Below are 27368 nucleotides of genomic sequence, written 5' to 3' on the forward strand. Positions count from 1 at the left end.
TCTAGATAGAAATGTGAATGTTAACATGTGCCACACTTAGATGTCATCCTAACTTTAGCTTCTGTCACATCTAGATAGAAATGTGAATTTTAGCATGTGCCACACTTGGATGGAATAGTGAATGATAGCGGGCATCACACCTAGACACAATTGAAAGGACAGCAATGCCAACTAACCAATCTACTAACAACTTCAGCCCTCTGCATACACCTCTCAAACTCTAACCAAACACAACTACAAGCAGCAATCCGCACAAACTTCACTACATTGCAACAACAAAACAAACCACACATAGGGCCTCATCACGAATTTGGCGGTAACCCTTAAATCCGACGGGTCCGCCAAATCAGGACTTCGGCCCAGCTCTGAGCTGGGGGGGAATCCGCTGAAAATTCAGCGCAAAATTTCCCCATTGAGCCCAATGGGGAATGGGGCATTGCCGAATGGGCTCAATGGGGAATGGGGATTAACATTACCGCCGAAATCGTGATCCGGCGCTATTAGCGCCGGGGAGTTCGGTGGTAAGGCAGATAGCGCCGGCGATGTTACCGCCCAGGTCGTGATGAGGCCCATAGATTTGCACACCAGCACACAGCGACTACCGACCGTAAAACACCCCAAGCCCAGCCAACGGACCCACCGGGCTGAGGCTGCCAACAGCACTTCACTGCTCTCTTGCCCTTTTCCAGCTTATTCCCACTAACTACCCCCCCTCCCTTTTTCAGAGCTCCAGGGGGCAACTCTGCTGGTGATAGTGCGCAGTACAAATATCCTTTAACATTAACATTAATCAAGATGTTTCTAGAAAAGGCTCTTAAATGGCAAGGCATATTCATGACACAAGATGGCAGAGGAGTCCATTGTGAAGGAGTGCCTAGGACAGAGTTCTGCCCTACACACATGGCTCTCATCTCACACGCTTTTGGCGGGTGTCACCCGCCTTGTAAACAGCTGACTCACCCGACAAGCCTCCTGCACGCCCATTCGTTTCAATGGGCCTCTCACCCGCCAAAAATAAAATCGTGTGTTTTCACCCGCCTTTGCGATACAAATGGTTGAGAGCTATGTACAAAGCTGGGCCACATTTCTACTTTACAGAAAGTGCTGTCTACAAAAGAAATGTGTCTTTGGTGCTTGTATTTGCTGCTGGTTGTGCTGCGCGCCTTCTGCGCCCATTTTGCAAGCCCCCTGCCACCCATCACCCTCAGAACGGCTGTAGAAGGGACGGATTTGGCGGGGGACTGTCGCATTTCTATTATCACGTCTTCAGATTCATGCCCGGAGTGCCTGGTGGATGGAACCACACTTGTATTACTTTCCTATATTTACACGGCTACTCATTACAAAGCACACAGGAAAAAAGACGCTCCATCATAGAAACGCCTTTTTCTATTTTACACGGAGCTCAGAATGACCTCAAGATGAAACAGCTATAGCCGATATTATTCACAATAGGAAAAGCCCGTGCTCTAGTGGCTCGATTGATGAATGGGGCCGGGGTTTCAAGTGTGCGCACTCTCTAACCTAGGGATAGTTTGACGAGTGATTCTTAAGTAGAGACACGATTGACGAGTGGTTCCGAAATCTCAGATCTGCGCATGCTCCAAAGTAAAGACACAATTGACGAGTGCTTCCTAAATCTCCAATCTACGCATGCTCCAAATTAGAGACACGATTGACGAGTGGTTCCTAAATTTCAAATCTGCGCATGCTCTCAAGTAGAGACACAATTGACGAGTGCTTCCCAAATCTACGCATGCTCCAAAGTAGAGACACAATTGACGAGTGCTTCCTAAATCTCAAATCTACGCATGCTCCAAAGTAGAGACACGATTGACGAGTGGTTCCTTAATCGCAAATCTGCGCATGCTCCCAAGTAGAGACACTATTGACGAGTGGTTCCTAAATCTCAAATCTGCGCATGCTCCCAAGTAGAGACACTATTGATGGGTGGTTCCGAAATCTCGGCTCCGTATGCTCTGAAAGAGACATTTGTTAGAGGTGGGGGAGACAAGATGGACGTCGCTGGCCCCGCCGCTCTTGAAGCAGGTAAAGAATGTTTAAAGCCGGAGGAGATGAAATGGCGTCCTTGCCCGTGACTGAGCCCCAAGGCCCCGAGTGGCTGGAGGGGGCCCAGCTGGGCAGGCAGGAGTCGCCTTCCGGTGGGACGCAGAGGGGTTGGTTCTTGGGGGTAACAACAGTGCTTTAAGTGGGATTAGAAATTGAGGGGGGGGCTCTCGTTAGGGTGTGTGACCTAAGTACTGTGTGCTTTGGCCACGCCCCTTTCAAGAGCCTACCCCCCTCGCCCAAGGTGTGGGGGCTGCTAAAAGAAGTAGAGCTGGGGTGCACTGGCATTATTACCTTTTGATGGTCCAGCCACTCCTTTTAAACAAAAGAAGGGGCTGGAGGACACACCAAAGGTGTGACACCAGTGTGTCCCATCTCACACCCAGCAGGCAGCATTTTCATTCAATGAGTCGCGTGGTGCAATGCTTTGCCATGGGCTCCTTCAATGAAAGTGCTGATGGCTCTGTACTCTGAAACAGGAGGAGGGCTGGACTGCCTGCCCAGCTCTCCTTTTGTGTCCGAGTAAATAGCCATCAGCCAGCACGAGGAGTCACGAGCTTCATGCTGTGTGATAGCTACTTACTCAGAAACAAAAGGAGGGCTGGGCATTCCAGCCCTCCTCCTGTTTCAGAGTACAGAGCCACTGCACGGTTGCACCTGCTGCTTGCAGGTGTCCGCACTTCGGTTTAGAAAAAAAGAAAAGGCAATGGCCCTCATTAGGACTCCGGCGCTAATAGCACCATGGTCCATGCCGGAGTCCGCCATGGCGGAATGGTGAATTACCACCCCATTCCGAGGTTGGCGGGGCGGTAATTCCCCATGGCCCTTCCCCATTCCCATTTCTGCCCCATAGGGCTCAATGGGAATGGGGAAGGGGGCAATTACGGTACCGTAATTGCCATCAAGGTCCCTTTGCGGGTCCCTACTTTAACGGCTGGTCTAGACCAGCCGTTAAGGTTGGGTCCCGCAAAGGGGCCTCGTAATTAGGCGCTAAGTGGATAATGGCGCCGCAGCCTTTTACGGCGCCGTTAACCACTTAGCGCCTGGGTCGTAATGAGTTCACAATGCCTTTTCTTTTCTTCTAATCCGAAGTGCTGACACCTGGCCCAGCCCACTTAAAGCACTGGGTAACAGGTATTGCGGGTTCTGAGGGGGAAAAGAACGGGTTACCATAGGGGTTGAGGAGGACAGGTATGACGCCTCTCAGTGGGGTGCAGGAGCATTTGAGAACGGATGGCTCTTATGATCAATTACTTCTGACCTGTCCTGCTGGCCATCTCTGACCGCTGATGGACTGTGGGTGCATGGTGTGACTGGCAGCTCAGGTTATCTTCATTACTCCTAGTCCTACTCTTCCTTGTCACATTATTTACCTCATGAGGCCCTGCATTCGATACAGGACCTTCTTTATTTCTTCATTTAACTCCTCCCGCACCCAGTACTCCAGCTTATTATAAGCAAGCCAGAGCATGGGACTCTCCCCGCAGGGAGGGAGAGGAGGGTCACCAGTACTGCAGTACTGTGACAAGGAAGAGGAGGACTAGGAGTAATGAAGTTTACGGGTAAGTAATCGGCGCATTCCCTCCACATCCACTCTTCCTCGTCCCAGTACTTACCTCTTGAGAAATACCAGAGCAGCAATGTGGAGAGGTCCCAAAGAGGCACACAGAGACAGAAGTGCAGTAACAAAAAGCACAACTTTAATGACCCTGAACTTACACACCAACAGACAAATCACCAACCCCAAAATACCCATTAGTGAAGTGGGAGATATTCAACTGATAGTGGTTGATAAAGGTAGCCTGATCAGACCATGTAGCTGCCCTACGCATTTCCACACCCCTGGTAGAACGACCCTGAACATGGTTGGGCACAGGCAAACCAGAAGCCACGTATGCCATGGAAATGACCGTACGGATCCACTGGCTAATGGAAACCGCAGAGGCTTTCCGCCCAGTACCTGCAGCGCTAAAAGCAATCAAGAGGCTATTAGACTGCTAACACGTGGCCAAGTACTCCAGAACTGACCACTGCGCATCAATGGAATGTCAGGCCACCCGTTGCAGCGTCTGCAGAGCCTGAAAAAACGCTGGAAGAACCAGATCCTGCGACATGTGAAACCTAGACACGACCGTGGGCAGAAACTTAGGAGAACATCTCAACACAAAAGAGTCAGGAAGAATTCTCAAAAAAGGGGCCTGACACAACAATGCCCTGAGCTCCCCCAAAATACGGGCAGATGTAATTGCTATCAGAAAAGCAGTCTTCAATGTGTGGTGCTTGAGTTCAATCTTAGACGGAGGTTCAAAGGGAGGCCCTTGAAGGGCCTGTAAAACAAGAGGAAGATCACAGGGGGCAGACCCTTATAGGCACACAGCCGGGAGATAGAGAGACCCTATAGAAATGTACACATCAAGACATCCCCTTCCAGATGGTCATCAGGACCCCCCAAAGAAGACTTTGATGGAGGCCCATTGGGAGCGAAGAGTGGAGACAGCCAGGTCTTTGTCAAAACCCTCCTGGAGAAACTGGAGAACGGCCAGCAACCCACACTGGAGGGAGGGGTGTCACAGAGCAACCACACCAAGCCCTAAAATTAACCCAATGCCTCTCATAGGCTTTCAGAGTGGAAGGCGTCCGAACCTTAAGGATTGAGTCCACCTCAGGTCCTGAGAAACCCTGGGCAACTAACCGGGACCTTGCGATCACCAAACTGCCCATTGAATCTGCCTGACCTTGAGCCCCAAACCCGCCTGAAGGGGACAAGGCCACCTCGGTCCCAGGCTCCTTGGTTGATTCCGAAGTTCCAAAAGGGAGGGAAACCAGATGCGCCAAGGCCAATAAGGAACGACCAACAGCACCGTCACCCCACTATCCCTGATGTGCTGAACCACACGGTGAAGGAGGGGAAGAGGAGGAAAAGGATAAAGGAGACTGCAAGGCCATGCAATATACAGGGCATCCACACCCCACGCCCACCTGGTCGGCAATCGGGAGCAGAAGAGGGGGACTTTTGCTGAGACCTGAGAAGCAAAGAGATCCAGCACTGGGTACCCAAACTTGTTGCAGATCTCGGAAAACACCCGGCCCGACAGAACCAATTCCACCGAAGAGGGGAAATGATGGCTGAGCCGGTCCACCCGAAGATTGTCCACCCCTCTGACATTAATGGCCCTCAGGGACAGCATGTGTGCCACCACCGCATGACCTTCCAGGAACTTCTTGAAAAACAACAGGGCCCTGAGAATGGCACACAGCTCTTTCCAGTTGGAGGACCGATGAAGATCCTCCAGAGCCCACAAACCCTGGGCCGAGAGGACACCCAAAGTGGTGCTGAACCCCACCCGCTGGCGTCTGTAGTAAGACTAGTCTGTATTGGCCGACCAGGGCAACCCTGCCCGGAGATTCGGAACAGCAACCACCACAGCAAGTTGGGTTTCCTATCCTGCGACACCGGAATCATGGCCTTGTAAGCGTGAGACAACGTGCCAGTAGGTAAGACACGAGGGGATGCAAATGAAGACGAGCCCAAGGGACCAGACACGCAAGAGGCCATGTGCCCCTGCAGCATGAGCAACAGGCGAGCAGAGACACACCGCCACCAGAGAACCCTGCCCAGGACAGACAGCAGGCACATGACCTTCTCCGGAGACAGAAACGCCCCCCCCCCAACCTGGTACACAGATCTGAGCCCAATGAATACAAGATAGCAGGGCTCCAGGTGGGACTTCTTCCAATTCGTGCAAAGATGCACAAGAAAAGGGTGGGCACAACTTAATTCAAAAATAGGTTGTAAAAAGTTCAAAATTGTGATTGTGAAATTTTAAGGGAGCAACCTGTGCGAAGTCCAGAGACACCTGGACTCAATATATGCCACAAACAAAAAAACGGAGTATATCACTCAGCTAAACAGTTGCTCTCATGCTGTTCCCTTGACGGGGTTACTGGGAACTTAACAGGAATTTGAATAAAATTCATCTAGTTGGTCTTCTGTCATTCCAATCATTGAAAGTACTCATAATATAAGATAAGCTGTTTAATTTCTGAACAAAAGCACAGGCCAATATGTGACCGGGAAGTAAATAAGAGAGCTCTAATACCAGTGCATTTCGGAGTTTCCAAACTCCTTCATCAGAGCCAAGCCCTCTATGATATCAGAACAAATCATGTGACAATAAGCATGACAAATGTACAAACACATGTAATACAGGTAACATGTACATAACCAATGGAGACTTTCAAAAAAATGGCATTAAGGGAGAAAAGAAAAAAGAAAGCATTCAGGGCAAGCAGAACACCATAGTGTTAAATGCAATGTAGAGAGAAAGTGCATGGTTTACATATTAAAGCCCTCCTAATAAAATAAAAGCTACACATTCCAGGCAAAGATGTGGCCGCGATTCCCAATGCGGCCCTTATGGTAATGCCATGACGAATGAAAGGCTTCTCTGTGGTGCATTCTAATGCTGATAACATGATGTGTATTGATGAGAAGCTCGCGATTAAACGGTGTGTTGTCGAGTAGAGCGGCATGCGTGTGTCGTAATGAAAATCGTGTGTATATGTAGTGAGGCTTTAGATGGGACACAAAAGTTCATAAGAAACATAATATGGAAAAGCGCTCGGTAGTGCATATTAATGCTTGTGCAATCATGTAAAATAACACGTGATTTCAATGTGAGTTGTCAATAAGGTGGTGTTCGTGAACCTATATCACAAGTCACAGACCATTATGGGATGTGTAGCAAGGGTGTTCACTACTGCTAATGCCAGGTTAGCAAACCGAATCATCACGCCCAGGTCATTTGCCATTATCTTCATCTATGTGTTTTGTGCTTATTTATACATTGTACTACCAAATGATACAGTTAGATATTCTTCTGTTTCTTTCTCTTCTCCTTTTCTGTTTTCTTTTCAATTTTCTTTCTTCTTCTGCTTTTTATTATATATGTTGTGTTTTGCATTATTTCTTCTCTTTTGGACTCAATGTTGTTACCAGGTTTGTAATTTTATGAAGCTTGTTTATTTCTGAATGTATTACAAACTTTATTGGTGAAAATAAAAAATTATAATCTGGAGAATGCAGATGTAATACACTAATGGGGGCCAAAAAACTAAACAATGTGAAATAATACAATGAGTCCATTCCTGTACATTATCACTTGTAGAAAGAGGGTTAGGGCCTCTGCATTGTTACTGTGCATTTAAACCAGTCTCACTGCCAAAGTGTTAGCAGTTGGCAAAGTCCAATGCTAATGCACGTGTAATACAACTCTGATGGTCAGCCCATCACAACAATGTGAAATAAAATGAATTAAGTTGTGCCCACCCTTTTCTTTTGTATCTTTCCACGTTCGAGACACTCTCGGGTGGAGGCACACTGCCTTGATGTAATTACAACGTTCAATATTGTCGTTTGAAGACATAGGCCCTCATTAGGACCCTGGTGCTAAGTGTTTAACGGCGCCGCAATTTGCGGCACCGTACTTAGCCCCTTCCCCAGTCCCATTGAGCCCTATGGGGCAAAAATGGGAATGGGGAAGGGCCATGGCGGCATGAGGAATTACCGCCTCGCCAACCTTGGAATGGGGTGGTAATTCCCCATTCCGCCATGGCGGACTCCAGCATGGACCATGGTGCTAATAGCACCATGGTTTTCCGCCGGAGTCCTAATGAGGGCCATAGAAAGTAAAAAACGGACTCTGGCGGCAGCTGTGCTGGTATTTACTGGCACGGCTACCGCCACCCTTATAATGAGGCCCATTGTGCCTTATCTGCCAAAATGAGCAACCTTGAGGAGCGATTCAGTTCACACTCTATGGCCCTCATTACGACCCTGGCGGAGATCGTGGTGCAATATGCACCATGGAGCACGGCGGAAAGCTGCCGATACCGCCATGGGGGTTGGCGGATTTACCGCCCCATTCCGACCTTGGCGGGGCGGTAAATCCCCATTCCCCATTTTACCCTTCCCCATTCCCATTTTTGCCCCATAGGGTATAATGGGAGTGGGGAAGGCGTTAATTACGCCACCGTAAAATACGGTGGCGTAATTAACAACAAGGTCCCGTAGCGCCATGGATTTCTCCGCCCGGAAAAACCAGGCGGAAAACGGCTCCATGGCGCTACGGGAACTCGTAGTAGGGCGGACGGGTCCGCCGCGAATACCGCTGGCGTAAACCCACTCCGCCAGGGTCGTAATGAGGGCCTATGCCATTACCAGAAATCCTCACTCGTATTGCTCCATGTGTAGAACAATAATAGCAATAGCTTTGATTGACCATTCGTATGTTGCACATCACAAAGTTCAGTTGTCTCCTGGCTGACCCACAGCATCTTCTTGTACTAATCAATGATTTCATATCTCAAGGAAATCACTCATAGAGAACACAAGCTCTCAGAACAGTTTTGCACAAGATCAGAAGGTGCTGCAGTGCTAACCCACCACTTCCCAACTCTGATTAAAGGGTACCTCAAAAATACAATGCATCACACACTTCCACTGAGATATGCAAACAAGATGAAGTGCTTGTCATGCAAACTAATGGCAAAACAGTCAACTATGTCACCTCGATTGGGGTAAATACACATTTCTGCACTATTACAATTTAACTGTGCTTGTTTTTTGTTCTAAAAATTGTCCTCAATGAGGTGAGTTTAGATCACATGTTGCCATTTTAGCTTGGTGGTTATGCAAATATGTCCGTTTGTGGCGGGTGTGGCATGAAAGTGTGTGCAATGCACCCATGACCATGGAGCCCACTGTGAAACGTTGGGGGTCTGGAAAAAAGTGCTTCCCAAGTCAGGAGGAGTTCTGTGCATGCACTATGGGGACCTGTGAAATTCAGGCCTTGCGTGCTCTGTGTCAGACAGTTCTGTGAATGGAATAGGAAACACAGGTGAGCGCAGGCTCCGTAAAAGAATGTGCGCATTCTGCGTGCCAGACAGTGGGCCTCATTACGACCCAGGCGGTAAGTTACCGCCTGGGTCGTACCTTTACCACCATGGCGTAAACTAAGTTTACGCCATGGTGGTTGGCGGACTTACCGCCCCATTCCGAGGTTGGCGGGGCGGTAAGTCCCCATTAACCCATTTACCCTTCCCCATTCCCATTTTTGCCCCATAGGGCATAATGGGAGTGGGGAAGGCGTTAATTACGTCACCGTAAATTACGGTGGTGTAATTAACAACAAGGTCCCTTAGCGCCATGGATTTTAACACCTGCTAAAAGCAGGTGTTAAATCCTCCATGGCGCTAAGGGACCTCGGAATCAGGCGGTAAGGGTCGGCGCTGTTTACGCCGCCGTAAACCCCTTACCGCCTGGGTCCTAATGAGGCCCAGTACCTTGAATGACATGGAAATGGAGTTCTGCTCATGCTCTCTGGGTAAGAGGGAATCCAGGTTTGCGCGCTCTGTGACAGACATTACCCTGATTGGAATGTAACACAGTTCTGCGCATGCTCCAAGGCCGAGCAGGGCAGGGAGACAGGGTTGCCAGATCAGAGTATTTCCGTACAATTGGGCTTCTCAGAATCCATCTGTTCTGCAAATTCCGGGAGTGTGCGGGTTGGTGATTTTTGGCCTGTTTTCCAGAGCAATATTTTGTAAAAGGAAATGTTTCTTTGTGTATTAATTTCAGCACTGGGAGTGTAACACATAGCACTGGCACACTGTAACACCATTTTCACTTGGAAGTGCTTGGCTTTAGTTTCAAGAGAGGCGCATCTAGAATCAGCCCTGCTCCATTAGCATGCCCCGTTTCCAAGTCAAGACCTGGGTGAGATTCCCACACAGCGGGGTGCAGGGCTGCAGCAGCACCTCTTGTCCCGGGAGGATAGCTCAGCGGCAGCGTGCGCGTCTTGGAAGCAAGACGACACGAAGCAACAACAGGTTCGATCCTCGGGTCCGCGCTTAGAAACCTCTGGGTGTTTAAGGGCGTTATAAATACGTAACTAAGACAACCAAACAAAAAAAAAATATGCAACTAAGAAAAACAAACAATTCCTGTAACAGCGCCTCGATGCCTGCGGGCTGTGTGAGCGCTTTATAAATATAAAAATAAGATAAGGACCTGCACCCATACATGTCCTTTTGCTCTCAGTGAACCGTAGCTCCCAACCTTGTGTGTTGCCCGGATGGGTGGTGTTGTTGGGTGGATGAGAGCCCATTGAAGTGAATGGGTGTGCAGGAGGTTTGGCAGGTGAATCGGCTGTTGACAAGGCGGGTCACACCTGCCAAAAGAGTGTAAGTTGAGAGCCATAAGTAAGTCTTTTCTTATTTATTTTATTTATTTATTATTTTTAATGGGCTCACACAACCCAGGAACATCGAGGTGCTGTTACAGGAATATACCTCTTAGTTGCGTATATATAACGCGCTTAATACCCGCAGATTTTTAAGGGTGGACCCTTCATCGAACATTTGTTGCTCCGTGACTCTTGTTTCCAAGGCGAGCACATTGCCGCTGAGCTATCCGCCCAGGACGGTTGGGACATTTGCTACTCAAACCACGCCAGTTACCTAGAAAACACGTTTTCATGTCCACCTGTTAAAGTGCATAGCATCAAGTCTCCTTTTAAAGAATTGTTTATACCCATAAACTACCAGTATCTCTGGCCAACTTCTGAGGCACTGTTGTCGAATGGGGCCGGGATTTCAGATGTGCGCATGCTCCGCAGTAGAGGCACTAACATTGCACCTCTGCGCATTCAACCTCTGCGCATTCTTGAAAGTGGAGCCTGGAATCGTACGTCTGCGCATGCTCTGGAACTATCAAGGCAAGGGTGAGGGAACGCCGAAAGGACCGATCTGCGCATGCTCCGCAGGAAATGACGGATCTGTGAAAGGTGCGCGCATGCGCTGTAGCAGAGACACTATGAAGGTTGGACATCTGCGCATGCGCTGAACAGTGATTTTATTTATCACTAGAGGTGGACACACGATGGACGCGCTTCCTCCTCCCCACCCCCGGACTCAGGTAAATAAAAAAAAAAGGATTAAAGCAGAAGAGAGGAAATGGCGTCCTTGCCCGTGACTGAGCTCCAAGGCCCCCGAGTGGCCCTTCAGTGGGGGAGGAACGGGAATTGGGAGCTCTGGGGGAAAGGGATGGGCTCTGCAAGAAAGCGGAGGGGGGAGGGGGGGGGGCTAGTGTTGGAAGGCACCAGAGGGTGGCGCTCAGCCAGGGCGGGGGCTCTAAGGCGAGGGGCAAACGCACATGAAGATAACGTCGCATGCTAAACAAAAATCATTATTACAATAGCACTTTATTTTCATGACAATCAGCCTCATTACGACCCAGGCGGTAAATTACCGCCTGGGCCGTGACTTTACCACCATGGCGTAAACTACGATTACGCCATGGTGGTTGGCGGACTTACCGCCCCATTCCAACCTTGGCGGGGCGGTAAGTCCCCAATCCCCATTTACCCTTCCCCATTTTTGCCCCATAGGGCATAATGGGAGTGGGGAAGGCGTTAATTACGCCACCATAAATTACGGTGGCGTAATTAACTCCATGGTCCCTTAGCGCCATGGATTTTAACACCTGCTAAAAGCAGGTGTTAAAAGCTCCATGGCGCTAAGGGACCTCGTACTCAGGCGGTAAGGGTCGGCGCTGTTTACGGCGCCGTAAACCCCTTACCGCCTGAGTCGTAATGAGGCCCAATGAGTGTCTTTTCGTTTTTCATTTGAACATCACTTCAAAAAGCACATCTTTGGCTAATCTGTTTTTTTACTTCTCTGGTCCGTGTGAAAATGTTTTCCCCTTTCTCTGGGTTTCTCTGAGCTTCTTCGCTGGAAGCCGCAACTATCCCCATCTTTTGGTGCAGGCAGAGCCAAAAGCTATCGTTCCTAATAAGATGGATGCTCCCAAACACAAAGAAAAAAAGTAAACGCAGCCTGGATGCCCTTCCAGGCTGTTTATTTAGTCAATCTTGCAACTTATCGCCTCCCTCTCGTTACAAACCCCCACCAGATGAGCCAGCCCCTAAAAGGTTTCCAACTACATTAACAGTAGGCTGAAACCTTTTTTCTATGGTAAGTGTGGCGTTGACCCTTTAAGGGCACGCACGCGACGGGGTGACGTTCACTCCGTCGCGTGCGGCATATAAATAAACAGGGCGTTCTCGGCGGCCGCAGAGCCACCGGGGAGCCCATACGAGTAACATCCTGTGTCTGTGTCAGATCTATTACGCAGTGGGGGGCTCACGGGAGGCACGGGCGGGACGCCGCCAACAGTGGCGACGAGGATGGGATCCACTTCCCGGGCCACGCGGTGATATTCGCAAACGCGCAGATGATCACGGGTGAGCGCATGGTGCGAAATCTAACCGCGGAGAAGGGAGTGAGACACGCGACCGGTGGCCATTTTGATGAATAGGCCCTGGGTGGTCACGGCTTCCTAACGAAGCGTCAGTCGACCATCCAAGCACAATTTTTGGATAATCCAGTGGCAGATTGTCACTGGAAGCAGAACGTGTCATTTCTATGATGATTCATTGACATTTTCACTGTTTTACACCGAGTACATGGGTGTGGCACCCAAGGAGGCCTGCTGGATGCACGTGGAGGGCCCACCCTGCTCAATTTTTGGATCCTTCGCCCATGCCTGTGTGTTTAATCTACTCTTGTGGATCTGCCTGCGCCTGACTGCAGTGGAGGAACATTCCCACTTGCACGCTGCCTGTGGAGAAATTCTAGGAAGCCATCCACGGTGGAAGGACTGTCTCCTGTTTGGTGCTGAGTTGCGGCCCCATCATCCACACATCCCTGGGGTGCCTGTGCGCTTACCACCATGAGCCAAGCTGCTGCGGCTGCCGCACAACAACCGTCTGCTCCTGTACCGCAGCCTCCTCCTATCATGCCACCTAGACCACTGTTCAAGCCACCTGCTGCCCTACAACCAATGACTGAGTTTGATGTCTCGGGCACGCCATCGAGTTTAGGACCAAGGTGGAAAATGTGGATCGACAGACTTGAAATGTACTTCAGGGCCACAATGGAGACTAGTGATGACAGTAAGCTGGCCACCCTCCTGTATTCTGCAGGCCCTGCAGTGCATGAGATATTTCTGTCCCTACAACCAGTTGATGGATCATTTGCGGGGGCAAAGGAATATGCATGGAATGATCCAGACATCATGATTCGGAATCAGCTCATACAAGGGTGTGCATCTGGCAAACTACGGTGCCAATCCTTCGAGAGCCTGGCATCACTCTTCCCCGCATTTTAGAACTTGGCAGGTGCCATGAGGTGTCCGAATTGCGGGCAACTCGAATGGAAGCAGGAGTACGAACCAGCAAGGTGGAAGAGATCTGCGCAGTCGGCAGAGGCCGTGGGTTTAGACGCCCAGCGAGCGGGCAAGGACCAAGACCACAAGCAGGGAATAATTAATGCCCAAAGTGCGGATATGATCTCCCACACCCAGCGTAGTGCCCAGCCATGGGCGTGAAGTGTGGCCGATGTGGGGGCGCAGACCATTATGCGAGGATGTGCAAGACTACAGCCCCGAGAATAGTTCCCAGGGGACCCCTTCGGGCTGGTTTCTTCCACCCCCAGAGGGCTTCCAATGTCGCCCAAGTCGACCAGAGTGGTGATGGAGCACCTCAGGATGATGAAGAGGAAGAGGACGAAGAGAACTATTTTCTTTGTGTCCAGCGTTGGCGTCCTGAGAAATCATTCCAAGAGACAGCCCATGTGTAACGTATTAGCCAATGGGGACTCGATACCTATGCTGGTGGATACTGGTGCATCAGTCAATATGATGGCCAGACAACACTATGACTCCATGCAAGCACCTCCAGCACTGACCCCCCCCCCAAGAGCATGCATCTTCACCTTTGGAGGTGACCAGCCAATTCCCCTGGACGGTGTGTTTGTGGCAGGGATTCAATATGGCGACTCATCGGTCCGTGCCAGGTTCTACATCACACCTGTGAGCAACAAAACGCTACTGTGCTGTGCGGCGGCAGAGGCCCTTGGCATCGCGACATTTGCATACTCTGTATACCTGGATGACATACAGGTGTTGTTGGCCAAGCACATTGCCCTGTTTGAAGGAATAGGACAGATGGTGGGTGAACCGGTACGGCTACACATCGACGAGTCAATTCAGCCAGTGGCGCTTAAACATCAGTGAGTACCCTTCCACCTCAGAGATCTGGTTCGCAAGGAGCTGGACAACCTCGTAGGTTTGGGCATCATCGAGAAAGTGGAAGGCCCCACCCCGTGGGTCTCTCCTATTGTTATTGCCCGCAAGCCCAAACAACCCGACGTGGTAAGAATCTGCGTGGATCTGCGCCTCCCCATCAAGGCCATAAAAAGGGAGCGGCACTTGACCCCAACTATTGACGACATTATAGCGGAACTGCAGGGGGCAAAACTCTTCTCCAAACTAGATCTGAGAGCGGGATATCACCAGGTGGTCCTGCACCCCGAGTCTCGCTATATCACAACCTTCACCACTCATCAGGGGTTATACAGATAAAAGAGACTGAGTTTTGGGGTTTCCTCGGCGGCGGAGGTGTTCCAGAACATCATCAGAGGGGCACTGGCGGATTTCGATGGAGTTCTTAATATCAGCGATGACATTCTGGTATGCGCCAAGTCTGAAGCTGAACACCTTACACGCCTGTCAAAGACATTCGAGCGCCTTCGCTCGCTGGGACTCACCCTGCACAAGGACAAATGCGAATTTCTCAAAACCACCATCGAGTTCTTTGGCTTTGTCTTTAAGGCGGATGGCATATCACCTGACACCCGCAAAGTGAGGGACATAAAGGAGGCCCGACCACCAGAGAATGTCGCTGAGGTGAGAAGCTTCCTGGGCATGGTCACTTATTGTGGCCGCTTCATCCGGAATCTGGCATCCAGCTCAGAGCCGTTGAGGACATTGCCAAAGAAGGACACCGTGTGGCATTGGGGGCCGCTTGAACAAACAGCATTCGATGACATCAAGAGCGCCCTCGCTGCTGAGGACACAATGGCGTTTTTTGATCCGAGCCTACAGACGGAGATCATCGTTGATGCGAGCCCCTATGGCTTGGGGGCAGTCCTCACCCAAGTCGGAAGTGATCAGGAGGTCCGCCCGATTGCATACGCAAGCAAGGCACTCTCCGACACCGAGTAACAGTACTCACAAATTGAGCGAGAAGCCTTGGCAGTGCTATGGGGCTGCAGACATTTTCGCCTATACATCTTGGGACGTCCGGTGACCATAGTTACGGACCACAAGCCCCTGTTACCCATCATGGCTGGGTCCTCCTCCAGGCCACCAGTAAGGATAGATCGCTGGATGCTCGCGCTCCTTGAGTATGGACTGTCCCTGATATATCGCCCCGGGGCTAACAATGCTGCAGACTACCTCTCCAGACATCCAAGAGGGGGCTCCGAGTTATCCACATCAGCCGAGGAAGCAGATGAACATGTTCGGCTGGTCATTGAAACGGCGACACCTAACTCGATGCAGGTGAAGGACGTACAGCTTGCGTCAAAGGAAGACGAGTGTTTTGCAATCCTGAAGACGGCCATGGAACAAGGTGCCTGGAAGACTGTGTTAGAGGCTCTAGGCCGAAGAACAAATGAGGCCAAAGTAGCTCTGGAGCAACTCTGGCGGGTGCGCGAAGAACTGACATTCTCAGAATCAGGGCTCCTGCTGCGAGGAGACAGGATCGTGGTCCCCCAGGCCAAGGTTCAGCAAGTTATCGCCCTGGCGCTCCAGGGTCATCAAGGCACCCTCAAGACAAAAGCTCGTCTCCGCCAAAAGGTGTGGTCCCCGGAGCTGGAACAGAGAGTAGAGGAGTTTGTAGCATCGTGCGTGTGGTGCCAAGTCACCTGCCCAGCGCGAACCATCCATCAAAACGATGCCCAGAGGGACCAGACCATGGGAAGTGGTGCATGCCGATTTTGGATCTACAACAAGGGGCACTCACTTCCTGGTGGTGGTGGACGAGTGGTCTCGGTACCCAGAGGTCGAGTTTGTAGAATCTGTGGCATTTGACAAGGTGGTGATAGCACTGGAGAAGGTTTTTGCCACTCATGGCCTAACCACTGTGTTGTGCTCCAACAATGGGGCGCCATTCCAAGGAGATAGCTTCGCAGATCTCATGAAGGACTATGGCATCCAGCATAGAAAAGTCACGCCGCTCTCGCCTCGGGCGAATGGAGAGGCAGAGCGCATGATGCGGACCCTAAACAAAGCCTTTAGAATTGCTCAAGGAAAGGGTGAGTGCCTACAGAGGGCGCTATACGTGTTTCTAAGGGGATACCGCACGACACTCCACTCATCCACGGGTGTAGCACCAGCAGAGGCCCTCTTTCAGCGATGCCCAAGAGACATCATACCCGAGGTGGGGGAGCGAGAACCGGCCGTCATCGACAGTGATCAAGTGGAGGAGTAGAGAAGGGCAAGGATTCAAATGGAAAACAATAGAAGAGGTCTGAAACCCCCAATAATTGCCCCAGGGGACGAGGTGCTAGTGAGAAATCGTCACCCTCAAGGCAAACTGTCCGTCACGTATGAACCGGCTCCTTCGGACGTCGTGGCGGTCAAGGGTTCCATGGTGACGGCATCTGATGGAACAGCATCGGTGGCTAGGAACGCAAGTTTCTTCAAGAGACTGGGGAGCCGAGGCAGGAGGGCATGGAAGACCGGGCCACTGAGGACGCACTGGATGAGGGTGGGGGTCAAGACCCCTCTGTGGACTCTCCCTCCCGTGGGGGGACAGGCGAAGGAACACCGGCCACAGACGCAGGCAGGAGGTACCCCCTGAGAACAGGGCGTGGGAAACCTGCCCGTCTTACAGACTATGTGATGGACTGAGATGTAACGTGGGTTGCAGATATTCCCTGTCTGATGATCCAAGTGGCCATAAGGGGATCCAGGGTGGCTGTTATTAAACGGGGGATTACTGGGGTGTTAGTGTGTGCTGTGTAATGCGTAATAGTTAGATCCTCTCTTTTCAAGTTTTGTTGTTATGGAAAAGGAGGAGTGTGGTGTTGGCCCTTTAAGGGCGCGCACGCAACGGGGTGACGTTCACTCCGTTGCGTGCGGCATATAAATAAACGGGGCGTTCCCGGCGGCTGCAGAGCCACCGGGGAGCCCACACGAGTAACATCCTGTGTCTGTGTCAGATCTATTACGCAGTGGGGGTCTCACGGGAGGCACGGGCGGGACACTGCCAACAGTAATGAATCATGGGGTAGGTGGGGTCTTTCAGCCCATCGGTGACAACAAATTTGGTTAAGGGCACGCTGGAGTTAGGAGAAAGCAATTGCAGCAGGTCCTCCAGAAGTCTGCAGGCAGCCTAGTCCTGAGTGTCCTTGCATGACAGGCAGCTGCGTCCCTGCCAGCGCATGTCCTTGCATGACAGCCGCCAGCCAAGCCCCTGCCAGCGCGTGTCTTTGCATGACAGCAGACAGCCGAGTCCCTGCCAGCGCGTGTCCTTGCATGACAGCCGGCAGCCGAGTCCCTGGCAGCGCGTGTCCTTGCATGACAGCCGCCAGCCGAGTCCCTGCCAGCGTGTGTCCTTGCATGACAGCAGGCAGCCGAGTCCCGGCCAGCGCATGTCCTTGCATGACAGCTGCCAGCCGTGTCCCGGCCAGCACATGTCCTTGCATGACAGCTGCCAGCCGAGTCCCGGCCAGCGCGTTTCCTTGCATGACAGCCACCAGCTGAGTCCCTGCCAGTGCGTGTCCTTGCATGACAGCAGGCAGCCGAGTTCCTGCCAGCGCGTGACCTTGCATGACAGCCACCAGCCGAGTTCCTGCCAGCGCGTTTCCTTGCATGACAGCCGCCAGCCGAGTTCCTGCCAGCCCATGTCCTTGCATGACAGCCGGCAGCCGAGTCCCTGCCAGTGCGTGTCCTTGCACGACAGCACGCCGCCGAGTCCCGGCCAGCACATGTCCTTGCATGACAGCTGCCAGCCGAGTCCCGGCCAGTGCGTGTCCTTGCATGGCAGCCGAGTCCCGACCAGCGCGTGTCCTTGTATGACAGCCGCAGGCGAGTCCCAGTCAGCGCGATTCCTTGCATAACAGCCGGCAGCTGTTTCCCTGTACATGATTTCCGTTGCAGTGCTGCAAATAGTGTGGAAGTCAGAGGATGAACATGGACACAAACCTCTTTCGCTGACTAGATTCGATGGGCGAGGGATTTATAAGGAACAGGTGTGTTTAGAGGGTCTCATTCTCATACTGTCTGCATTTAAGTAGTTCATTCTATGCCACACATCCTATTCAGTGCATGTCAGCATATTTATATTAATTCCCTTTGAGTGATCTTTTCAGGAAGGAAATTAAGACTATTTAAAGAACATCTGGTCCCTGCATCCGGGTGCAACTCTACCACCCCTTCACCTCTCCATACGTCCTTCCTTGCTCCGCGTTGCAATGCTATCTCTAGGACGGTGCCCACTTGCTTCCCAATTAGGGACCCGGTAGAATGGCTGCAGCATGACCTATGTATGTTCTGAGACTGCCTTACAATACGGGGATGGACAAGTTCACCCAGCTGTTCTCCAAGGTTCTCAGATTTATTTGTCTGCTCCGCATCTACCGGTGAGGGTCCCTTCAGGCATATGGGAGGACGCTGCGGCGTGGCATTGCTTGTTTTGCCTTTTATGCACTTATGGGTTTTGGTGAGAGAGCCTCCTCAATGATTTCCATGGCTAGATGGGATCCTACGGTTGAGTTTTTTTAACGGTGAGCTGAACATTCCTGTTTTTCCAAAGATCTGTAACAAGATTTGTATTACTAGAACTAGCTTCCCTGCGACTGACCTCAGCTATAGACTGGGAAATATCACACTATAGCACAGCTCTTCAATGGCTTTGTGTTCAGATTCAGAGAGGGGGCATGAACTTGAAGGGGGCTCTGTGACTCTCACACTATGCCACCCCCATGTATCATACATCTCTCGGGCACTAAGACCCTGGTAACCTGGCTTTCCTGGGATGTAGAGTACATTCCACGCCTTGAGACGGGGGTCAGACGCCTGACTTCGTCACAAGGGGTAAGTGAGACTAGTACCACCAGTGGAAAAATTAGGTCAGGATTTATCTCAAACCTTTAAACTTCATGGATCACACATTTCAAGTGCCTCAAAAATACCATTCTGGTTTCTAGGTCAGAGAGGGAAACCCAAAAGCGTACAGTATTTCCCTGGGGCTGCACAGTTTATGATCTCGTGCACCTCAGTAAAATGTCAGCTTTAATTTGTAAACTTACTATCTGTAAACCAGAAAATTAAATCAACAGAAGATTACTGATAATAGATTTTCCTTTTACACATTGACGCAGATTTAGGAATGCATTGCGTGTACTAGCTAGAGGTGGTCCTACTCAAAATGTGTTTCTATCATTTTTTCCAACCCTGATTATCCAATCAGAGGAGCATGGTTCAGAATCCTGCCCGACTATGAGGCCACAACTCGGAGCAACTTACTAAAGGGTTGTTGTTAAAAGTCAAGGTCCCACATGGTGGTCAAGTGGGAAAGTCGTAACTAGTTTAAGGAAGTCATGGTATCAACAGTAAGACAGACACAAGTGACCACAGTTCAAGGGTGTTTATTGAACTTTCACGAGGGTGTGATAAACGCTTATGTAATCATAAATCTACAGATGGGATCAAGCTACGGCCAACAAATAATATTAATGCAGTCCTAGTGGAGTCTTGTCAAAATAATAGGGCCTATACTTAAAAAAAAAACGATTGCCAATCCTTTTATCTAATTTACAAATAGTGTGGGGTAATGTTCATGAAAAAGAAAGAAGTGTTCACAAAATTATGTCAGGGTGTTCGGGCCATTGGCCTCCCTTCCCCATGTTTTCAGCACAGGGACAAGGCGGGTCACTCAAGCAAAGCACAATCTCTGGCTTCTTTGGCACGAGGATACAGTTTCATTACCAGCATCAGGGCCTTCTGTGCTCAAGTCTCTCTTGTCATCAATGTCTCTTGATTCAGAGGGCCTGACGTACAAAAAAAGATACACAGTTATGTTCTTCTTCAAAGTATTCAACTTAGGTGCTTCACCCTGGATCCCCCTCTTCCATGTTCAGAGAATATTTGTTTTCTCGGGTGACTCACGGTTCACCCCAGATCCCCCCTCAGCCAGGCTAAGACCAATTGTAATTCATCTTGGTTTATGGAAGACTTTCGAATGTGCACAGGGTTTAGCTTGATCCGTTGCAGGACCACTTTTATACAAACTTCAGTTTTATAATAAAGTCGCCATTTCAGTTGGATACCTAACAGAGACCTTCGAATGGGTACCCATGTGGCGCCGGACCACTCTGTATATGGTATCTTGCTTGGCCTCCCCAAAGTTCATTCACTCCTTTGGTTTATAGTTATATTTGCGTCGCTCATCACATGCGTTTCACACACTGTCCTCTTTGGATTTCTTCATACAATGTTGCCGCTTGCAACCTTGGTTCAAACACAAGCTGTTTTGGTATCAGTCTTTCCGACTCACCGGCTGTGCGGTCTTTACTGGTGCTGCTTTGTTGTAGGAACCAAGGACAGTACCACAGCGGCAAACGTTCCTCTCCGCCTTGGTTATTGACGAGGGAGAGCCCCGGTACCTTTGATGCACAGTGTAAGTTTGTTCAGCTTTAGTTTCCAGTCTTAGGCTTCTTACTTTCCAAGGTTCGTGAAAGTAACGGTCTTTAAAGGTCAAGGGTACTTCCCTCCTTGCAACCCTCCCTGGTCTCGCCATCTTTCTCAGTATGTTAAACTGCCATCTTGGAACTGCTGTTTCCTTGTGTGCTTTTTACTCGCTCAGAATGTGCTTTCGTGCTCCGCCTTTTATCAGTGTGGGGAAGTGTCATGGAAGTCAGGTGTGTGTAATGATTAGTGATTGCCTGACCATTGTAGTGGGACATGTCAGGTATACGGCTCTGTTGTTGTTGCTCATGGTGAACTGTCCGTGAGACAGTGTTTGTGTCGGGAAAGGGGGAGGAGGGGTTGTGTACCTGGGTATCCTACCTGGTAGGATGGGGAAAAGGTGTTACAGGGAAGGGGATACCATGTCTCACCTTTCAGTGTCCCACTTCCACCCCCAGGAACTGGATCCAATAGCGATATCCGTGTCCTGGCCACCTGGATGACAGATGCCCGGGGACTAGCGGGTGAGAAACCTTCAGGTTTCTCACACTAGGCTCTGGGCATATGACACTTGTTTTTTAAAGGTGTGAACAGGATTCCTTTTGGCTGATGGATGTAAAGGGGAATTTTAGGGAGTAAAAGAGTAGCACCCATTCTCGACTAGAGTATTTTTGATCAAGTAAAATATGTTTAATTAGTACCTGGCATGAGTCAAGCAGAATGCAACACGCATTGTGATTGGCTCTCGCCAGGTCCTTACCCGGCCGAGAATACTTTGATTCTCGGCAGGGGGCATGGCAGTCCCTCAGCCAATGAGGAGGCTCGAAGCGGGGCCATCCCTGCTCCGAGCCTCCACACGGCTGGAGGCTGCCTTCGCCCCCCGGCGGGGACTCGGGTAACCTTTTTTGTTTTTTTTTCCTTCCGCCCTCCCAACCCCACTTACCTTCTGCTTCTTTTTCTTTCAGGAGCAGATGCCCTGCCAACACTTCTGTTCCCAGCGCGTCTGTATATGTTACATGGTAAGAGTAGTTACTGTAGACGTGTAGGTGTATCTTTGGCTTTGAGGGCCTATAATGTTCTACGGATGCCTACTGTTGATCTTGACCTGCCTCGGTGACTAATGGACCTCAGTCTTGTTTATTTGTAGGCGATGGTCTATCCTCTTGTGCACTTGGCTCCATGGCCCTGAAGGACTCTATGGGCAATGGGAAGTGCTTTGAAATTAATCTTTTTCTTGGAAGTTGCCAATGGAATGATCTTGGAGCTGGCGTTTAGTGTTCCGTCTTGCCACTATGTTCTGGATGCGTTGAAGGTACTGAGGGAATTCGTCTAGCAAGATATTTGCTCTTTGCATAATCCGTTATAGATGGCGCCAACGATATGCTGTCTGGTGTCTTCCGTGGGAAGGTGAGGAAAGCTGTAGTCCACCCGATCTAGTCAAGGCGTGCATTGATTTGTGGTTCCATTAGAAGATGACGTTTTTGGATTGCCTTTGACTTTTTGGGTGATCGTTTCTGTAGGCCGGGGTGTTCCTTGTAGTGTGGCATGGTAATGTTCACGATCCCGCCACCCAACCCCGTAATTGTCACTTCGTATATTTGTATTATATTCCTCTTTCATCTGAAGCATTTACGGCCTGAGGTGAATTGTACTTTTGTAAGTTACCTGTTACTCTTTATGTTGTTTTTTCCCACTGTGTTCATGCCTCACTTGTGCTATTGCACAGACACCCTTTAGGGGAATGCCTGCACCATCTAGACAATGGGCCTCATTACACGGATGGCGGTAAGGATAAATCCTTACCGCCTTACGACGAGGTCCCTTTGCGGGTTGGGGGATTTAACACCTTCTTTTTGCAGGTGTTAAAAACCAACCCGCAAAGGGACCCAGGGAGCTAATTACGGTACCGCAATTTGCGGTACCGTAATTAGTGCCTTCCCCATTCCCATTACACCATATGGGGCAAAAATGGGAATGGGGAAGGGCAATGGTGGAAGGGGGAATTACCGCCCCGCCAACCTTGGACTGGGGTGGTAATTCCCCTTTCCACCAAGGCGGTGCCGGTATTTTACCGGCTTGAACCATGGCGCTAATAGCGCCATGGTTCTCCTCCCTCCGTGTAATGAGGCCCATTGTCTTATTGCAAGACTTTTCCACGCAAAATTCATATGCATGTTATTCAATTTAATACAAGGGATTCTTGTCTGGGTTTAGTTTACATCATTATAGCAGCGCTATTTTCTTTGCATGAGGATTGCCTTCATGAATAGGGGGCAAGTGAATTTGAAAATATGTATATTTTTGTTAATGGTAGAAATGTCTTTGGTGCAGGTTTTAAAGAGGCAGATGACGATCGTGTTCTAGTGTCTTCTGTCCACAGGTACCATTGCCTGTGAGAGTAACTTCTATCAGAACACCCATCCCATGTGGCCCAATCCCCATGGCACAGTATGATTCTCTCAGGAGGCATGGGAATTGGCATCCCATGTGGGCCAATCCCCATGGCACAGTATGATTCTCTCAGGAGGCATGGGAATTGGCATCCCATGTGGGCCAATCCCCATGGCACAGTATGATTCTCTCAGGAGGCATGGGAATTGGCATCCCATGTGGGCCAATCCCCATGGCACAGTATGATTCTCTCTATGGAGGCATGGGAATTGACATCCCATGTGGTCCAATCCCAATGGCACAGTATGATTCTCTCAGGAGGCATGGGAATTGGCATCCCATGTGGGCCAATCCCCATGGCACAGTATGATTCTCTCTATGGAGGCATGGGAATTGACATCCCATGTGGCCCAATCCCCATGGCACAGTATGATTCTCTCAGGAGGCATGGGAATTGGCATCCCATGTGGTCCAATCCCCATGGCACAGTATGATTCTCTCAGGAGGCATGGGAATTGGCATCCCATGTGGTCCAATCCCCATGGCACAGTATGATTCTCTCAGGAGGCATGATATGATATGATATGATATGATATGATATGGTATTTGTAACGCGCCTATACACAAGTGTTTCAAGGCGCGACGAGGCAGGGAGGGAGGGAAACAAGGGGAAGACGGACAAGCGATCCTACTAGGCCAGGTGTCATTCAGATCGCGCAAGTGCAGAGGTAAGGGGAAAAGGAGAAAGTGCAGGGGGAGGAGGTGGGGGGAAAAGTGCAGTACAAGGTAAGTGGCGTAATAAAATAATAAATGATAAATAATAAATAAAAAGGGCCAGCTGGTGGCAAGTGCGAGGTAAGTGCAGAGCAAGTGCTGGGTAGGGGGCTGTAGGGATACAGTGACAGTCCCACAGTGCAGGGGGAGCCAGGGGGGCAGTGCAAGTGGAGAGTGGCTGGGCCCTGGACCGAGGTCGCTGAGAGTGGCCCAGATGCAGGTTAAGTGCAGAATTCAGTGGGGAGTTAAGCAGGTTTAGCAGGGGAGAGGGAGAGAGAAGGCAGAAGCGAAGAGGAAGGTTTTGAGGTGCTTCCGGAACCGGAGATGGTTCTCCTCAAGTTTCAGGGAGGCAGGCAGGCTGTTCCAGAGGGAGGCCCCTGCTGCGGAGAGAGATCTACCCCCAGCACGTTGCTTCGAGAAGCGGCTGACCATGAGGGAGTTAGAGATGGATGAGCGAAGGGCTCGTGAAGGAAGATATTTAGGAAGAGAGAGTTGAAGGTATTTAGGCCCCAGGCCCCAGAAGGCCTTGTGGACAATGCAGAGTGTTTTGAACTTAATCCTCGCAGCCACTGGGAGCCAGTGAAGAGATTTCAGTCCTGGAGAGATACGGTCCCTGGGCTTGAGGCCAAGGACAAGTCTCGCAGTTCTGTTCTGGATAAGTTGCAGAGGGCGGAGAGTGGAGGCAGGGAGATTAAGATAGAGGCTGTTACAATAGTCCAGCCTTGAGAGAACCAGGGCTCGGGAGACAGTGAGCTTCTGGGGGAAGGAGAGGAAGGGAAGAATACCTCTGAGGAGGTGCAGCTGGTAGTGTGATTTCTTAGAGACATCAGATATATGAGGAGAGAAGGAGAGTGTGGAGTCGAAGATGACCCCGAGGTTTTTAGCCTTGCAGGTAGGGGCAGGAAGGGGGGCCAAGGGAGGCATGGGAATTGGCATCCCATGTGGGCCAATCCCCATGGCACAGTATGATTCTCTCAGGAGGCATGGGAATTGACATCCCATGTGGCCCAATCCCCATGGCACAGTATGAGTCTCTCAGGAGGCATGGGAATCGCAGAAGCTCTATGCATATTCTGTGTGCCCAAGCAGCCAGGCTCTGATCAGGTGAGAATAGATGGAACCGCAGAACTCTGCGATGGCGGCTTCTTTCTGCGCATGTTCAAAATGCCAATCCAAGATGGCTATCAGCTTCTATCAAGGCTTGGACTATGGCTCCTTCCACAGATTCAAAACGCCCAACACCAGAGAATAATCGGGTGGAGGCAATGCCCCGAGGCCAGGGCTGTCCCCTGATCAGGTTCTGGTGGTTTCATGAATTTGTTGGTGATTGGAGACAGCAGGGCATTGATGCAAGAGGGTGTTGGTGGCAGAGGCAGAGTGGGGAGCTAGACGTGGAGAAGAGAGAAGCAGGATGGATAGAGAAGGCACAGAATATTTTCTTTACTATCTCATATGGCTGAAACAAAAAACTTTTGCGCTAGACAAAAAAAAAAATCATTAAACTTGTGATATAGAACATATGGGAAAAGGATAAAAGCAAGACTGCATCATTAAAACATCCAGACATTAGATGAGAACCAAAAAAAAAATCATTAGACATCAATGAACATAAAATATACACGCCAAATCTCCAGATTAACTTACCTAAATTCTTTAGTATAGAACACCAATGTAAAACACAGCCAGCATGCCCTAGACTGCAGCATCAGGCAAAAGTGGAGCTTCTCTCCAGATATAAGCTGCAGCCAAGGCAGAGTATAAGGAGGTAGTGGAGATAAGGAGGGATGGGAAAAGGAGGTTGTAGACAGGGAATGTGGGGCATCAAAGATAAAGTGGGGGATATCGAGGAGGAGGTGAAGAAAAGTCAAGCGATGGGGAAGAGCTGGAACATGGAGTAGGTTGTAAGAGGCCTCCGACTAGGGAAGAGGGAACCCCACACTGCAGTGAGTGGAGGCAGCAAGAAGGGCAATATGGAGGACACAAGATACACCCAAGAGGGAGATACAACAGATATAAAAAAAATCCTGATAGAGACCACTTGAGGTAGAAGTATTTGGCAGAGCATCAAGGAGGTGGCAGACCGGTTGAGAGTGAAGGACAGTGGAGACGAGAAACCAGAAATGTTCCTTTACATACAAGATTGTCCGATTTCATGAAGGAACTAAAGAAACAGGATGTTGGAGCATAAAACCAGGTTCCTCAGACAGAATCAAGAGGCATGGTAACTAATAGGTTGTCAGCCGCCTGTTGGAAGCGCTGAGGTTTAAGCTGAGCTGTCTGCCACCTCACATCTCTCACTGTCGTGGCATAATGTGTAAGTGCACTCTGACCCTGAGACTCTGGTGTGGTCTCCTAGGAATCCAAGAGATGGCAACAAGAAGCAGAAGAACCAGACCAATAAATCCAGGACTGAGGAAAGAAACGCAGAGACACGCAAACCTCAGACTCGGACCCACTGGACATTGATGATACCAGGGAAGGGGCCCTAGATCGGGAGACCTGTCGCTGAACCCAGAAATCTTTATTTTGGGCTGCAGTCTGCCTGGTTGGCTCTCACATCATGCTGAAGCCATCATGCTCATATGCTGGATTCCCTTTTAGCCAGCCCAAAACCTGAGAAGGACTTGACTAGAGGTTTAACAGAAGCAGGAGACCTGGAACCCAGAGTCTTTGGTCCTTCCTCCAGCGAGGCCCATCCTAAATCTGAGACACCGAGACCTTGCTGAGCCAAGGCGTGCCATTGGGCAGGGGGATAGGGAGCCATTCCCAGAGATTTAAAGTGGGGCTCTTTGCTTTTGAGTCGCCTCTTATCCCAACACTATACTATTATTTTTAATATCGAAAACGTATTGTTAATACTATTCTAAAATGATTGTAGTATTGTTAATACTATTCTAAAATGATTGTAGTATTATTGTGAAAGTGTTCATATTATTAAAGTTATCACGAATTTCAAACTACACATAATATTTTTATATTATTACTGAAAACGTTTAATACAAGTATTATTGCAATTATTTACATTTTGTACCGTGCTGCCATTTATTTGTTTAACCACGTTGCCATCCAGTGGGGATATGTGAATTTCACTTTGGACAACCATCCAAAATTTAAAATGAATGTAGTGGTTTATCGTGTACATTCTGTTTTATTAATACTATACACTTTTTAATTTTGGAAATTGATATGTAGTTTTATTTTGTATATAATAACTTTTCCCAAACCCTAATCCATTAACATTAATTCAAACCAACATCCTACCCTTTTCCCTTTTCCTTTGGCTTGGTCCCATTCCTCACAGTGCACTGCATCACTTTATGGACTCAGACATTATACAGTAGCTGCTGTAGACAATGGACATTGTTGCTCTGTGTAACATTATTGACATACAAACTCTGGAAAGAACTTCCATGGGAAGTCACAGCCTGCCAATCGCTAGAGCAGTTTAGGAGATGTTGAAAACGTATCTGTTTCGATAGACAGCCCTAACATGAATTCCACACAATGGGCCTCATTACGACCCAGGCGGTAAGTTACC

At 49.7% G+C, this 27368-nt stretch overlaps 1 protein-coding gene across 2 annotated transcripts in view; it reads left to right on the plus strand.

Annotated features, from left to right (window-relative positions):
• The first annotated feature begins 1949 nt into the window (after positions 1-1949).
• LOC138452973 (zinc finger protein 84-like) overlaps positions 1950-27368 on the plus strand; it is a 40879-nt gene continuing 15460 nt past the window's right edge. Inside the window, exon 1 of one of the 2 annotated variants that reach the window (XM_069605340.1) lies at positions 1950-2049. The gene's annotated coding sequence lies outside the window, so the exon portion shown is untranslated. Of the gene's footprint in view, positions 2050-10955; positions 11045-27368 lie in introns of those variants that run through there. The other variant, XM_069605338.1, reaches the window with a different exon arrangement.

This window comes from Ambystoma mexicanum, chromosome 4p, assembly GCF_040938575.1.
Source record: "Ambystoma mexicanum isolate Mex_15411 chromosome 4p, UKY_AmexF1_1, whole genome shotgun sequence".
NCBI lineage: Eukaryota > Metazoa > Chordata > Amphibia > Caudata > Ambystomatidae > Ambystoma > Ambystoma mexicanum.